Consider the following 16,279-nt stretch of genomic DNA (forward strand, 5'->3'; position numbering starts at 1 on the left):
GATTAATGTGTGGTTCTTTCAGGTGTTTCACCAGCAGCATCGGTCGCCATTGTGGGCCACAGTATTCCGTTTTGGGCTGGCTGCCATGTTTCCTCTTCGGAGTGGGGAGCGGACCTGGGATTGGAAGACAGCTGCCGGATCGCCTGGTGGACCAGACGCGGGCTCAAGTGGGACGCTCTTCTAACGGTCGTGGCTGACGAAGTCCGTCGGGTCGGAGTTCCGGATGTTCTGGTGATACACGGTGAAAATGACTTGCCGGAGATGACAGGGTGGCAGCTCAGCGCTCGGATCGTTGACGATTCGGCGATTCTACGGCTGCGAGCTCTGGTTAGCAGATGTTAGGGATGGGTTGTTGGGAGTTCTTTCCCCGGGTTGGTGGGAACAGGCTTAATTCACCTGTTCAGTGGCGGCTATGCTTGGTAGGGAGCCTGTTGGCAGGGAGCCCGCCTGCGTGCGGGACTCCCTGAAGGAGGGGGTCTTGGTAATGAGACCGGCAGTTCCCCTGGCACGGCCTACCCGGCTGGGAGGCCAGGGGCCCGGGGGGGCCAAGCAGCAAGGGGGCACCAATGGAGGCGGACACCCTTTGGGTCCCTTACTGCCGCTTCCCAGGAGACTCTGCGGCGGAAGGCGTCCCATCCTCCCGGCTGGGAGTGAGGAGTGGAGCCCGAGCGCCGCAGTTCAGAAAGGACAACCAGACAGCTGAAATGGGGTCAGGCTCCCTCACCAGCATAGGGCCAACCCTACGTTGGGGTTGTTTGTTAATAAATGGCTGTGGCCAAGTTATTTGCCAAACAGGAGTCGTGTCTTCGCTGGAGTAGTCGCCACCTGCTAGTCAACATTCTATTTCTGGCTTTCATATGTTCCCATTGTGCTCCAGTGTTTTAAGCACTGTGTTATTGGCCAGATTTTTTTTTTATATATATCAAAAAGATAAATTAGGCTATAGGACAGAATACGTTTCTTTGGTGAGCTGAGCGGGACTCGAGATGCATCTTGTCTGTTTGCTACAAGGCCTGCAGAGCAACATTTTGCCTCTTGCATTTTTGGCTCTGTTTGTTTTTTAGTCTTTGTTTCAGATTTCAAGTTGTCAGTCTTGTTTGGCTCTACAGCTGCAGCGGCCGGCCACCACTACTTCCATGTGGCTGGACAAACCAAACGGTACTTGAGGGAAGGACGAAGCTCTCAAAACTCCAGGGATGTGGAGTGTTTTGAGGGATCCGGGCCTGGAGATCCGTAGCCCTATGTCTGTTCTGAGCAAAGAATTTCCGATCATTCTTCTGGCTGTGGGGAATTTTCTTCCTGGGAACCCAGGATGACTCCTAGAAGCCTTGAGAGAGAGAGTGGCTTGTTGTGTCCACAGCAAAGCAGTCACGTGAAGGGTGTTTTGTCTGCTGAACTTCACCAGTTTGATGATGACATAGCAACATTGCAGCCCATAGTGATACCTTTAGATTGAGCCTTTTTTATGGAGTTAAAAAAAAAAACCCGTAGAGAAGGCAAACTTTTCAACCCACTAAACTGTGCTGCTGTTTTATTACACATTCTTCCTAATGGTTGGCCTCTTCTTCATCCTTGCCAAACGCCTGTTGCTGGCACTTCAAGCACAACTGCTCCAAACAGTCTTTGATGATCCGTCTTTTCTAGGTAAATTTAAAGAGGCAAAAAATAAATAAAAATTTTAAAAACGAAGCCTGCACTACATCTTTCGGGCATTCCAGTGTTGCAAGCTCTGAGGAATGTAAAACGAAGTTGCTTTCCTTTTATGTGCTTTTCTTTTTATTATTTCCCATTTAATTTCCACTGCATATTTCATTCCTTTATTTTTTTTATGCGATCATAAATAGCAGCTCTCAGATGTGGTTATTTCCAGCAGCAGAGGCTATTCACAGTAGCAGTCATTTTACAGCAAGTGGTCGTGAGACTTCCAAGGAGTAACTAAAATATGAAAAGATGGTGATGACTCAGGGAAATCTCAGTATGCAAACAGTATACCGGTTTCTCTCCATCTGCATAGCAGAGCCCATGTTATTTCAGCTTGGGGTGGGAGGGGGATGCGATACAGTAATACAAGAAAGTCATTGCTTTGTCAGGTGGCCTTTTCTTTTACCCGGAATGAGTTTTGTGTACCGAAACCTGCTTTTTAACAGAGCCCCAATAAGCATTGCTGAGGATGGAAGGATGTATCATTCCTGTTTCTCACCGTTTGCCCTGACTTTGAGAGTTGCTTCCCAAGATACCACAGCCTGGCCCAACCAGGTCTTCCTTACCTGCTGATCATTGTGTGCCAGGAAGCAGGACTTCCTACCTCTTCAGGAAGGACTCTGTGCACGGGATGTCTTAGGAGATTAACATGGTCCTTTTGCAGTGCTGGGTTATGCCTGTGATTCGTATGGTCTTTGCGGTCTAGCGGCTCTAGGGGGTGTTATGCTTGCTTAAGGCCCTGTGCATTTATTTCACTCAAAATAGCCTTTGTGCTTCGGATATGTGCAGATTTATAATGACTTGACCTGAGGGGGGCTCCTAGTGGTGTGGACCCTGTTTTTTCTGCATCAAGAGCAATCCTTACATCAGCCAAAGTGTCGGTCTTGACAGAAAAGCGACGGGATCTTGCTGCTGTTACCCATGATGTGTTGCCATGAGGAAGCCACTGAAATCTGCCTCCATCTGGCCGATCCTCTCTAGCCGTACTATGTAGGGGCACCTACCGCATGGTTTCGGGTCACTGCTGAGAACCCCCCACCTGTCCCTCAGCTGTCACTTGTGATGCCCTCAGTTCCTGCGGAGAATCATCCTGCACAAGGATGGTTCACCCCACCTCACCATTTCTGGTGAGATTCCCCCTCTGGCATTGCATTCAGCATCTGGACGTTCGCCTGAGGCATCTCCCTTGGTCAATAGCAAGAGAGGATGCAAGGACTGGCCCCAGGGCTCCCACCCATGTAGGAACCTGTTAAGAGCCAACTTGGTGTCGTGGATAAGAGCTGTGGCCTTTAATCTGGAGAACAGAGATTAGTTTCCCACTCCTCCTCCACATGCAGCCAGCTGGGTGGCCTTGGGCCGGTCACAGTTCTCTCAGAGCTCTCTCAGCCCCACCTACCTCACAGGGTGTGTATTGTGGGGAGAGGAAAGGAAAGGGGTTTGTAAACCGCTCTGGGACCACTTCAGGGAACAAAAGGCAGGGTACAAACACCCCCCCCCCCCAGTCTTCTTTATTGACAGTTTCGTTTTTTAGCAACACCCTTTCAGGCCTAACAAAAAACATTTCCTTTTCAACTGCTGGCGGTCCCACCGGGTGTTAGTTGATGGTTGTTGTTGCCAATGCTGTTTGCTTGAATTGCTGAGCATTTCAGACTGGCCTCATGGTTTAAAAGAGTGATTGATTTTGTTGTTGTCGTTCGTTTCAGAGGTTTGCTGTTTCGGCCTGCAACAGAAGTCCGGCGACACCTTGGAGACCAAAAAGGGTTTTAGCACAGGAGCTTTCAAGATTCAGCTCTCTCCAGTGAATGGAGCTTTGAGGTTTGACAGCTCTGAAAACCCTGTTCGTCTCTAAGGTGCTATTGGGCTCAAACCAAGCTGTTTTTTTAAATTTTGGGGTGATGTATAATTTTATTGTTGTTTTATTGTTGTCACAGAACCTCTGTTATGAGGCAGTCAGAAAATCACCCTGAACCATAAAGGAGTAATGTTTGTGTGCTCGGCCACTTTGCTCCTTCGAGGCTTTGTATAGATGCTTGAAGGATAGGGTGCTAAAGTTTTGTACAGCCATAATGGAGATGGCTGCGCCGAGAGGGGCAGTCTTATCAATTTAATAAATGTCCCAGGCTAGCCCCATCTTGTCAGATCTCGGAAGCTAAGCAAGGTCAGCCCTGGTTTGTACTTGGATGGGAGACCTCCTAGGAAGAAGCCCAGGGTGGCTTGAGAAGCCATCTCTGAATATCTCTTGCCGTGAAAACCCTTTCCACCACCATAATGAAGTGAATGAGGTATTAAAACGGATACTTATTAAATTTGCAGATGATACTGAAATGGGAGGGGTAGCAAACACAACTGAAGACAGCTACAGAATACAGGTTGATCTTGATAGGCTCGAGAAGTGGGCTAAACTGAATAAAATAAAGTTCAATAAGGAGAAATGTAAAGTTCTGCATTTAGGTAGGAAAAACTAAATACACCAATATAAGATGGGGGAGACTTGTCTTGGCAGTAGCATGTGTGAAAAGGATCTAGGAGTCTTAGTAGACCATACATTGAACATGAGTCAGCATGTGATTCAGTGGCTAAAAAGGCAAATGGGATTTTGGGCTGTATCAAATGGAATATCGTGTCCAGATCACAGAAGGTGATGGTACCGCTTTAATCTGCTCTGGCTCGGCCTCACTTGGAGTCTGTGTTCTGTTTTGGGCACCCCAGCTGAAGAGGGATATTGACAAACTGGAACATGTCCAGAGGAGGGCAACAAAGAAGGTGAGGGTTTGGAGACCAAGACTTATGAAGAAAGGTTGGGGGAGCTTGGTCTGTTTAGCCTGGAGAGGAGGCAACTGAGAGGGGATCTGAGAACCATCTTCAAGTATTTTAAAGGCTGCCATGTAGAGGATGGAGCAGAATTGTTCTCTCTTGCCCCAGAGGGACAGACCAGAGCGATTGGCATGAAATTAATTCAAAAGAAATTCCATCTAAATATCTGGAATAAGTTCCTGACAGTTAGAGCTATTTGTCAGTGGAACAGGCTTCCTCGGGAGGTGGTGGGATCTCCATCTTTGGAAATTTTTAAATGGAGACTGGGTTATAATTGGACTTCTAGACGGAGAGGCTGATTCTGTGAAGACTCAAGGGGGTGGCAGGTGACAGTAGGTGAGAGATTGGGATGTGAGTGTCCTGCATAGTGCAGGGGGTTGGACTAGATGACCCTTCCAACTCTGTTATTCTATTATTCTATGATTCTAAGTGACACAGGCTTAATAAGTAGGCAATAAAAAGCGGCTGGAGACTCACCGGAAGCCACCATTGAAGCGGCGGCGTGGTGGGAGGGAAGGAGGACGCTCCCTGGAGCGTCGGGGTAGCGTGCGCGGCTCAGGGAGCCATGTCACGTGGGAGGCGTGGGCTCGCGGCGCCTTAAATGGCGCCACATGCTCGGAGCCCGGCCTTTTCCCCTCCGGCAGCAGAGTGAGCAACAAGCTCGCTGCTGCTGCTGAGCATCGAGGGAGGCCGAGCGCGGGCCGGGAGCCTCGAGGGCAGCAAGTGGTCCCGAGAAGGGGCCGAGGCCACTAGTGGGAACTCGGGAGGGAGGGGGAAAAAGGCATGGGCCCCAAACGGCGTTGGGCGGCGGCGCCCATAGCCACGTCCCGGGGGGGGGCGGAGGGGAGGCCGGAGAAGAGCTGCGCAGGAGGGGCAGCCGCAGGGCTAGTGCCCTGCGGGCCAGGGCTGCATGGGCCACGGCTGTACCTGGGGGCCGGGCTCGGGGTATGAGGGCTCCATGGAGCACGGAAGCCAGCCGGGGGCATGAGGCCTCAGGAGAGCCACAACGGGGGCGGCAGCGGGCAAGGACGGGCACGCAGCCGGGGGGAGGGGGTGCAAGGGCCGCCCGCCATGGGGGCCAGTCCACTTCCCGAGGGGGGCAAAGGCAAGGGGCACACGGTTCCCGCGGGCCCCAGACTCGATCCGGGAGCAAGGCCAGTGGGCCCCCACGGGGCAGGGGGGATGGTGAGGGGGCCTCCATGTTGGCACGGTCCAGGAGCAGGCTTTGGCAGCAAAAGGCACCTGAGTCACGGGAGCAGGGAGCCTCTCCCCGGGGAAGGGCCCAGCAGGAGTCGCCGGATAGTGTGGGGGAGGATAGCATATTGCAAGGCCTTGATGCCCCCAGGGGGGAGCAGGCTGCCTTCTGGCAGGGCTATGCGACAGCCATGTCTTAAATCTCGGGCTCTCACAGAGCAAGAAGCTTGCCCAGCAGCCTTAGCAGATCGTCGGAGGAGTCTGGGGGGGCAAGTCGGGGGTCAAGCAGTTCACCTGTGCCTGCTAGCAGATCCAGAGAGAGGCGCAGCAGACGAAGGACAAAGGACAGCCACAGGAGGCAGTGCAGGAGGCGTTGCACTCACTGCTCTGGTGAGCCAACTTCTGGGGCGGACAGTGGGGATGCCCACAGTGATGGCAAGTATTGGTTAACGGGGGCCTTTATACCCGGGCTGCCAGCCTGGCTCCACAGCGGGCAGAGGCAAAGAGATTGTTGGAGTCCGGGGAAGTGACCAGCTCCCTCTTGGAACCTGGGAAATATCGGGACACCGATGCACCTCCTGGCATTCATTTGCCACAAAAACTGAGGGACAAGGCTCTAGATGGCTACTATGTGGACCTTTTTTCTTTCATAAAGACAGGAAAAGGCGGGGACACAGGCAAGAAAAGGGACAGGAAGTAGGACGATGCCCCAAGATGTGAGAAAACCTTTGCGAATTGGCTAAGGGGGTTTGCTGAATATATGGCACTTATAGCGGCAGCCTACCCGGAGAGGGGCTGGCATTTGGCCCGCTACCTCTGTCATGTCTTGGAAGCCCATGAGTTCAGGCGGGAGGAAGCCGCCCTGGACTATGATAAAGAGTTTAGGGAGCTAGCTTCATATAATCCAGATGCCCGCTGGGATCTTAAGCATCACGATTCTTGGATCGTGAAGGTTGGTCCCAGTATCCGGCAGAGGAAAGAGAGAGATAGACGGGCTGCCCCGCAAAAAAGATGCTTTCCCATGGCCTTTTGGGATTACAACAGGAAGGAATGTAAGCGCCAGCAGTGCAAATACGCCCACATCAGTGAGGTGTGTGTGGGGGGCACACACGGGGCAATCATGCATAAAAGGGGGTAGTGCCATGCAGCCCTTTCGAGGGGCCCGATTCAGGAGGGCCTTCAGCCACCGGCAAATCCGCCTGAGACACCATCAGCTGAGCTGCTGGGCCTTGCCTCGACCCCTGTACGGGTAAGTGTTCTGGAGCGTATGCTAGCCACTTACCCCGATCGGCGGGTGGCAGCATACCTGCTGGAAGGGTTTTCCAAGGGTTTTAGCATCCCAAAGATGGGAGAAAGGGTGGCAACGGACTGTGAAAACTTGAATTCTGCCAGGGAAATGCCTGATGTGGTGCAGAGCAAACTGGAGAAGGAAATGTGGGCTGGCAGGATAGCGGGCCCTTATAGTTCACCCCTCATGCCGAACCTGAGGATTTCGCCATTGGGTGTGGTCCCAAAACGGGCAGAGGGGCCATACAGGTTGATCCACCACCTGTCCTACCCCAGGGGGTCCTCTGTGAACGACCACATAGCTCCGGAGTTGTGTTCGGTGATGTACGCCTCATTCGACCATGCGGTGGCCATTGTGTGCTCATGTGGGCCGGGAGCACTGATGGCGAAGTGCGATGTTCAGTCAGCATTTCGCCTGCTGCCAGTGAACCCACGGGATTTTTGTTTGCTAGGATTTAAATTCCAGGGGAGCTGGTATGTCGATAAATCGATGCCGATGGGGTGCTCCATTGCTTGCACTGTATTTGAAGCGTTTAGCACATTCCTGGAATGGGCATCTAAAGAAAAAGGGGTTTTTGATGCTGCGACCCATTACCTAGATGATTTTCTTTTTGTGAGGCAGCGGGAACCCGGGAGTGCCAGGACCGGCTGCAGGTCTTTCAGGAGGTTGCCCACGAACTAGGGGTCCCATTGGCACTAGAAAAAATAGAGGGCCCGGCTACATCATTGACCTTTCTGGGGATCCAATTGGATTCTGTGGCGGGCACGTTGCGGCTGCCGGATGATAAGTTGAGCGCGCTCAGGGCCTCTTGGAGGACATGCTGGGCAGGACTAAGAGCACTTTAAGGGAGGTGCAGGCTCTGTTGGGCCATCTCAACTTTGCCTGCAGGGTAGTGGCTCCGGGCAGGGCCTTTTGTGCTCGGCTAGCTAGGTCCACGGCCAGGGTGCGGGGCCCCAGACACCACATCAGGGTAACACAGGCCATGAAGGAGGATCTTAGGGTTTGGCAGGTCTTCCTGCGACAGTACAATGGGGTTTCTCTATGGCAGTCCCCATTGGCACTTGGCAAAGCACTCCAGGTGCATTCGGATGCGGCTGGCAGCCTGGGCTTTGGGGTGTTTTTTGATAACCGATGGTGTGCTGAAAAGTGGCCAGAGCATTGGGGCCCAGAAGTGAGGCGGGACCTCACCTTTCTGGAGTTATTTCCAATAGTGGTAGCAGTGGCATTGTGGAAAGGTCGTTTTACTAACAGAAAGATCCAATTTTGGTGCGACAACCAGGCAGTTGTGGCCGTGGTCAACAGGCAGTCATCAACCTCTGCTAGGGTTATGGGGCTGGTTCGCCTCTTAGTCCTTGATTGCCTAGTGCATAACATTTCATTTAAGGCTACGCATGTGGCTGGTGTGCAGAATGAGCTGGCGGATGCCTTCTCCCGATTGCAGAAAGAAAAATTTTTCCAGCTGGCGCCGGAGGCCAGCCGTTACCCGGACAAGTTTCCAAAAGAGCTGTGGAGCCTTGGAGACGGCTGATACTCCAGGGAGCCCTTGGATCTCTTGCTTCAGCGACGCGGCGAGCATACGAGGGAGTGGCCAGGAACTTTGTGCGATACGCTAGGGCAGCAGGACATCAAGCAGCTTGGCCCATGTGGAAGACTTTGGCACTTCAGTACTTAGCATCACTTCGGGAGCTGGGGAGGTCACCCGGCACTATGCGAGTTCACCTGGCGGGACTTTCATTTTTTAGCAAGCTGTGGGGGTCGTGGGACCCGGGTTCATCCTTCCTGGTCCGCAAAGCAGTGGAAGGCTGGAAAAGGGGGGACCCCAAGCGCACTGATGGTAGAAGGCCCATTACATGGCATTTACTGAAGCGGTTGGTGGACCAGCTGGGAGTGGTGTGTTAAGACTCGTATGAGGCAGCGCTAGCAGCTTCAGCCTTCACATTGGTTTACTTTGGGGCACTGTGCTCCAGTAAGTTCCTGGCGCCGACAAGGGCTCCCTCCTCGATGGTTTCCTTAGGGAGGGAAGACGTGACGGTGGGCAGGCGGGGTGCCCAAATTTGGATACAACGGTCAAAGACCGACCATAGGGGTCAAGGGGCATTATTGTGGGTACCTAGGCGGGCAGGTACCGGGCTGTGCCCCGTGGCCTGTCTGGAGGCCTTCTTGGCGAGACGGCCTCCCGTGCCAGGGTATTTGTTTATCCACGCAGATGGGTCCTGCTTCTAGCGTTTCCAGTTTGTGGCCATCTTACAAGCTAGCCTAAGAAGGGTTGGGCAGGACCCGGGGTGGTATAGAACGCATTCCTTTCGAATTGGGGCAGCCACCCAGGCCTACACAGATGGGGCATCCCCTGAGCAGATCATGGGGCTAGGGAGATGGAAGTCCCGGGCTTATTGTGGGTATGTGAGGCCGGGCATGGCAAAACATTAACCTGTGGCTTGTTTCAGGGAGCTGCCCAGCTACGCACCGAGTGCTGGTTCTGGGACACAGCTTTGTCCACTGGGCACACACTTATGCAGCCAGTTCTGGTTGGGGCTCCAACCTGGGCCTGGGAGAGGATATTTCTGTCCAGTGGTCGGGACACAGAGGCATGCGCTGGTCGGCCCTCCTGGGAACGTTTGCTGCTGCAGCTGCCAAGTCGGGACCTCGAGACATGCTGGTGATACACCTTGGGGGTAATGACCTACCTGCTGAAAGCCGGGTTCACCTGAAGCGGAGAATGCTGAGTGATCTGGAGGCGTTGCAGCAGAAATGGCCTTCGACAGTTCTGGTTTGCTCCCAGATGGTGGAGCGGCGAGCCTGGCACGGAGCAAGGAACGTGAACAGTGTGAACCGTTCTCTGCGGAAAATTAACACGGCGGTGGCATCCCTGATGAAGGACATTGGTGGCTGGGTAGTGGTCCACGGGGACATTGATAAAAATATTTCTGCTTTGTATAGGGCTGACGGGGTTCACTTGTCCAGTTGGGGTTTGAACTTATGGTTGTTTAGTATACAGGCCACACTTCAGGAATGGGCTCAGTTAGGTGGTGTTCGCGGGAGTAGGGATGGCAATCCCTCCTCTGGTGGCGGGGATTGCAAGGGGATGGAGCCTGAAGATGGGTCAGGGAGTCTAGAAGCAAGAGGAGATTCCCCAAAGGTGTTGCCGCCTTAGGATTGAGGGGTAAAATGGGGGTTGAGCTTACCCGGCTGGGTAGCTCAACAGGATCCAGAGGGTGGATGACCTGTGATGGGCCAAGGGAGGTATACGCCTCCTGAAGCATCACCGGCATCCACTCTATGGGTCAGAAACCCCACAGCAAGGAGCCCCGGAGATCCATGGGGATTCTGGTCAGGGTCTTCAGGCAGCTGTGGAGTGTGTGGGTTTAAATAGGCCAGAAGGGCCAGGGGCAGGCTCCCTCTCCCCTTGCTGGCCAACACAATGTTGGAAAATTTGTTTTGGTTAATAAAAGCTGTGGCCTGTTTTTGCCAATAATATGGTGTGTGTGTCTCCTTCCTGAACAAAATGCCCGCCTGCAAGTCAAAAAGCGGCTGGAGACTCACCGGAAGCCGCCATTGACGCGGCAGCGTGGTGGGAGGGAAGGAGGATGCTCCTTGGAGCGTCGGGGCAGCGTGCGCGGCTCAGGGAGCTGTCACATGGGAGGCGCGGGCTCACGGCGCCTTAAAAGGCGCCACGTGCTCGGAGCCCGGCTTTTCCCCCCCGGCAGCAGAGCGAGCAACAACCCACCCTCCCTCCCTGTGATTTGGTTGTGCCAGAGTGGCACTTTATATTGTTCTTATGTCACAGCTGGGCGGGGATTGCAAGGGGATGGAGCCTGAAGATGGATCAGGGAGTCTAGAAGCAAGAGGAGACTCCCCAAAGGTGTTGCCGCCTCAGGATTGAGGGGTAAAATGGGGGTTGAGCTTACCCGGCTGGGTAGCTCAACGGGATCCAGAGGGTGGATGACCTGTGATGGGCCAAGGGAGGTATACGCCTCCTGAAGCATCACCGGCATCCACTCTATGGGTCAGAAACCCCACAGCAAGGAGCCCCGGAGATCCATCGGGATTCTGGTCGGGGTCTTCAGGCAGCTGTGGGGTGTGTGGGTTTAAATAGGCCAGAAGGACCAGGGTCAGGCTCCTTCTCCCCTTGCTGGCCAACACAATGTTGGAAAATTTGTTTTGGTTAATAAAAGATGTGGCCTGTTTTTGCCAATGATATGGTGTGTGTGTCTCCTTCCTGAACAAAATGCCCGCCTGCAAGTCAAAGGGTGTTAAAAGAAGAGCTGAATTTTATACACCTCTTATCATTACTCAAAGGAGTCTCAAAGTGCCTTCCGTTCCTCTCCCCACAACAGACACCTTTGGAGGTAGGTGGGGTGGAAGAGCTCTAAGAGAACTGATCTGAGAACAGCTCTGTTAGGACTGTGACTGGCCCAAGGTCACCCAGCTGGCTGCACGTTGTGGAGTGGGCTTGCCAGGTTAAAAGCCGCCGCTCTTAGCCTTTATACCAAGCTGGCTCTCAACACCAAATTGGATCTCAGACTCCGAACATGATTCTGGATACATAATGTCTTGGAGGCAATGACAGTGGTAAGGTTGCCAACTCTGGGTCGGGAAATTCCTGGAGATTTATGGGGCAGAGCCTCTAAAGTCCACCCTCCTGATCTATCATTTTCTCCAGGGGAACTTACCTCTGTGGTCTGGGCATTAGCCGCAATCCTGGCTAACTTCAGGCCCAACTTGGAGGTTGGCAGTTCTAGTAAGGAGCCATATAGCTCTGGTTAAAAGAACGGGTTATTTCCCCCCAGCCCTTAATGAGGTTTCTGAGGAAACAAAGGGAAGATGTGGTTCTCGACATCTGCAGGTGACTCTCAGGAAAGAATCTTGAGCGGGTGGATGTGTCCTCCAGGCCCTTCCTGATTGGCTGCCTTTGCCATCAACTGCCGCATTGTGACGTGTCATTTCACCTCTGAACTTGATTGTGATGCTGGAAGGCGAGGGTGGCAGGTCATCGAGGGCTACTGTAAACAGGATCAGTCCCTCAAGGCTGTTGGTTGATAGCGGACTGCCTTTTTCACTGAGTGAATATGGGCAGCATTCAACTGGGAATTGCATTGGGGATAGCATTTGGTGTTCTCCTTGTAGCGGCTATACTTGTGATACTAGCGCTATGGCTCTACAGAAAGTTGGGGAGACCCTTTTCTGAGGTGAACAAGATTTCACCAATTCACCAACCTACAGAAGACAACAGAAAGCCACCAGGGCGCTCTGGGCAAAACAGCAGCAGTTGCGATGGGTCTGAATGTACTTTACAGCAGAACAGACTTAAAGATCACTATACCCCAGAGAAGGTGGAAGAAAACCTGAAATCACATCCAGGTTTCTGCTGTGACATGCCAGAGGAAGTGGAGAACCATCCAAGCCCTGGCTGTCCTATTCCAGAGGATGAGGAGGCAAACTTGGAATGTATTTCACGTGGTGGTTGTTTTGGCAGGTAAGAGGGCACCTTTGGTAAAGAAGACGAGACTCCACTTTTCATTGGCATTTAAAATGGCCACAGCTTTATTCAACACCCAAAACAGAGGGTTGGAGGCAACAAGGGAATGAAGCTGACCTACGCAGTCCGCTGACTGCGGGTCTCCAATGCCAAGCCATAAGGAGTCCATCAAATTTCCCTGCTGAGAATACGGGTCTCCCCATGTGCATTGGCCTATTCCAGGGAGATGATCTGTGGTGGAGGGCCAAAGGGCACAAACCTCTTTGGTGACCTCCCAGATCATCTGGTCATGAACGAGCTACCCAAGCCTACCCTGCAGGGTCTGCTTGCGGCTCGTTACCACCACCTCTTTAATGAGACCCCATTCCCCGCGGGGAGGCCGATCGCACACCGGCTCCCCTCCAACAGCTTCACTCTCTTGTGCCAACATATGCTGTGACAAAACATAATCAAACAGTTCCAACAAAATATATAATAAAGGGAGGGCGGGTGGGTCGCTTGCCCCGGCGGCTGGCAAAGAGGCGGGAAGGAGACAGGCAACGTCCTAAACGGACTCTCCAGCCCCGCCTACTGCCGCGTGCGCTGCCGACGCAGCACGCCACCAGGGGCTCACGCCGTGGCCGCCGGAGCCATCGCTCCTTTCCCGGCCCTCTACCCCGCCAAAAGCTGCCCATTATTGTGGCGGAGATGAATTTGGAAACAGATTCAAGGGACGGTGGTTGCGTTCCAGAGAAGGTGGAGAAGAGCCTGAAATCTGTTTCAGGGGCTGGCGATCATATTCCAAAGAAGGAGAATTCAGAGTCTAATTCAAGTGACGGTTGTCCTATTCCAGACAAAGTGGAGAAGAACCTGGAGTCTATTCCCAAGAAGAAGGCAAACTTGGGGGCTTTTCGCACGCCTTCAAAATCGCACAATGGTTGCCAATTGAAAACGCTACTGATTTGCTGTTATGCACAACGTCGTTGACAATCTGCCACACACCTGAAACCGATCCTCAAAAAGCGCTTCCTTGTAGCGCTTTCAGGGAAATCCCCAAAAGTGGATTCACCCTCCGGAAAGCGCTACACTCCTGCAACCAATCTGCAACACTAGTGGGAAAGTTCTGTGCATTACCATTGTTGTGGTTTCTACAAAGTCCCTCCCCCTGGCTCTCTCCTCTGATCTTCCGGCGAAGCGATCGCCATTTTTTTTTCTCCGAGCGAGCGGGGCTCAACCCACCAGCGAGCCTCTGTTTAGAGGCTTCCCCGGCTTCAGTCCCTCCCCGGAGCTGTTTAGTCACTAAGCACAGACAACAGAGAAGCCCGTTTGCTGATGTATTTTCCCTTTGTTTTTTACACTGTTTTTGGCCGAAAATCGGGCCCGTGAGGGATGGGTCTCTCCGTTGCAACGAATCAACACAGATTCGTTGCAACGGGTGTGTTTAAAAAAAAAAAACCTTTCTTAAAGGGAAAGGGGCTGTTTGGGAGCATGCTAACGGCTGCCCATTGGCTGCTTGATGGCCAGGGGCGGGACGAGCTCGGCAATAGCGCTTCCTTTCTAGCGATTTTTGCTGAGACCGGAAGCTTGTGGGAAATGATGGAAATGCAACTGGATTCCACTACAAAGTCAGGTATGCATAATGACGAATTCCACTATTTTAAATGGCGATTTTTCGTTCAGCAAACAATTTGCTATAAGGATCCTGGTGCGGAAAGCCCCTTGGAATCGAATTCAAGTCACCAACCCAGGCATGAAAGAGCCAAACAAGAATAATAGCACTTCTTTTAGAATAAGATGGCCTACTAATATAAGAGGCAGACAAACTAATAATACTATATGTTATGTTTTGATGGTTCAAAATGATTCACATAAATTTCTGTAACTCTTACGCTAATCCTGGTAAGGCCGGCATATTGCTGCGTGCCAAGGTAGTTCTGAGGCAGAAGCTGCATTAAAGCTGATTAGAGATTTTATGACCAAGGTGAGATCTGAAAAGCTCCCTGGTCATGCTTTTTGCCTGAACGCCAGTAATTGTACAAGTTGTACAAATTTAAAAAACAAAAATTACACAGGTAATACTCACTATTATGTCTCGGTAGACCTCTTTAAAGAGGCAACTTGTGTAATATTTATTTATTTATAATTGGACTTCTAGACCACCACTCCCGGACCAGCCGGCTCGTGGCGGTTTACATTAAAAACCTAAAATTGTATTAGAAATCTGATAATATCATCGCCTTCCTTTTGCTTCTTCCACAGAGCAAATCTCCAGGCTTTGAGGCTGTGGAAAAGTTTAGAAACACATGAGCAATAATTGGTAAAGCCTCAGAAATGGGGAGAGGACTTTGAGATTCATTGACCCAGGCATCAGCGCACCTTGTCCTCCTCTGAATATCACAGCCCATCTTGTATGCATGCGCGGCAGGCACAAAATAAGGTCCTGCTCTTTAGAAAGCCCTGTATCTTGGGGGAAACGACAACAGCGATGCGGAGGTTACCCAATTGGCCTGCGATTACTTAATAGCATCCTGGCAGAACTTGACTTTCTTCCACTCGGGGCACGCAGAGCTGTGAATAAAGCACTGATTGCTGCCGTTGTTTGTTTTTAACCGTCGAATCAGTCTTCTTTTGTGTCTTGACTGCTCTTGTTATCAATGAGTGGACCTACTCCTAGGGTATGCAGACTGTGATTATGGGAATTTATGTTTTCAGCAGAGGAGAAAGGATCAATAAATGGGGTGGAGGGTACAGAATGTGGGTCTAGTTTTTGTGAAATGGGGCGGTGGGGGGGTCTTCAGCTAGCCATAGAGTAGCCTTCGTGACTGTCCAAGGAAAGTTTTCGAATAGATCATCATAAACTTCAGTTTTATTGTCTATTCCATGTTCAGCATGCAGCCGCCTAGCATCTTTCAGTGGTTTTCTATAGACCTATTGTATTTTCCCACCTCTTTTAACAGATGGATGTCTCGTAGCCTCTGGTCCTGTCCTGACCCTGCTGCACTTCTGGCAGCACAACTAGATGCGGTCCTGTCAGACTTTGTTCGGTCCACGGGGGCAGAACCGGGTCTGGCGAGAGACTTGCTAGAAGGTAAGCTCACAAACTTGAAAGCCTTTCCCTCCTGTCTTGTGAAGATGCCCTCTGTTCTACTATTAAGCCTGTGGCACAGAATTTTAAAAAATCAGCATGATCTGGATTCATTTAGGAAGGGTGACTTCGGGTTCTTATGCTGCCTTCTATCCCTTGGGGCTCAGCAAAAATGTTTCTTTTATCTAGGTTTAGATCCCCCCCCCCCCCGTTCTTTGAGGGTATTGTGGAGCAGACCTTGTATTTCAGTGAAGTCTCATTCGAAAATTTCAAAGGCGTTTCTTACTCGGCTGGGTCGGATCAGCCCTCTGGTTTATTGCGGTGAGACTTATTGAAGAGAACCTCTTAGTATGTTGGGGCCCATTTTTATTCATTCTGTCTCTTGTTTATGGCCATGGTGTTTATTGAGGAGAGCGCCTTTGTGCCCTGTGACCCATGATGAATTAGGAGGCAGTAGAGGAGTCTAATGCTGGAGAAGAGCCTAATGCTGGGAGCGATCAAGGGCAAAAGAAGAAGGGGATGACAGAGAATGCGGTGGCTGGGTGGAGTTACTGAAGCAGTCGGTGCAAACTTAAATGGACTCTGGGGAATGGTAGAGGACAGGAAGGCCTGGAGGATCATTGCCCATGGGGTGGACACGACTTCGCACCTAACAACAACAGAGGAGTCTCACCAGCCCCAAATGGGACTTTGATAGGCAGGCCAGCTCTACTCAGCGTTGTTTTAGGCCTCAACCATAGGG

The 16,279-nt window shown here is 51.9% G+C and overlaps 1 long non-coding RNA gene across 1 annotated transcript; it reads right to left on the reverse strand.

The window, feature by feature from the left end:
• Window positions 1–1,809: 1,809 nt before the first annotated feature.
• Window positions 1,810–11,827, reverse strand: LOC143841886 (uncharacterized). Its single transcript, XR_013232924.1, has 3 exons — window positions 11,668–11,827; window positions 9,682–9,793; window positions 1,810–1,935 (listed from the first exon to the last, which is right to left on the reverse strand). It is a non-coding gene; the product is annotated as an uncharacterized LOC143841886 (long non-coding RNA).
• Between the last annotated feature and the right edge of the window lie 4,452 nt (window positions 11,828–16,279).

The sequence above is a fragment of the Paroedura picta genome, chromosome 7 (assembly GCF_049243985.1).
Source record: "Paroedura picta isolate Pp20150507F chromosome 7, Ppicta_v3.0, whole genome shotgun sequence".
Classification (NCBI taxonomy): domain Eukaryota; kingdom Metazoa; phylum Chordata; class Lepidosauria; order Squamata; family Gekkonidae; genus Paroedura; species Paroedura picta.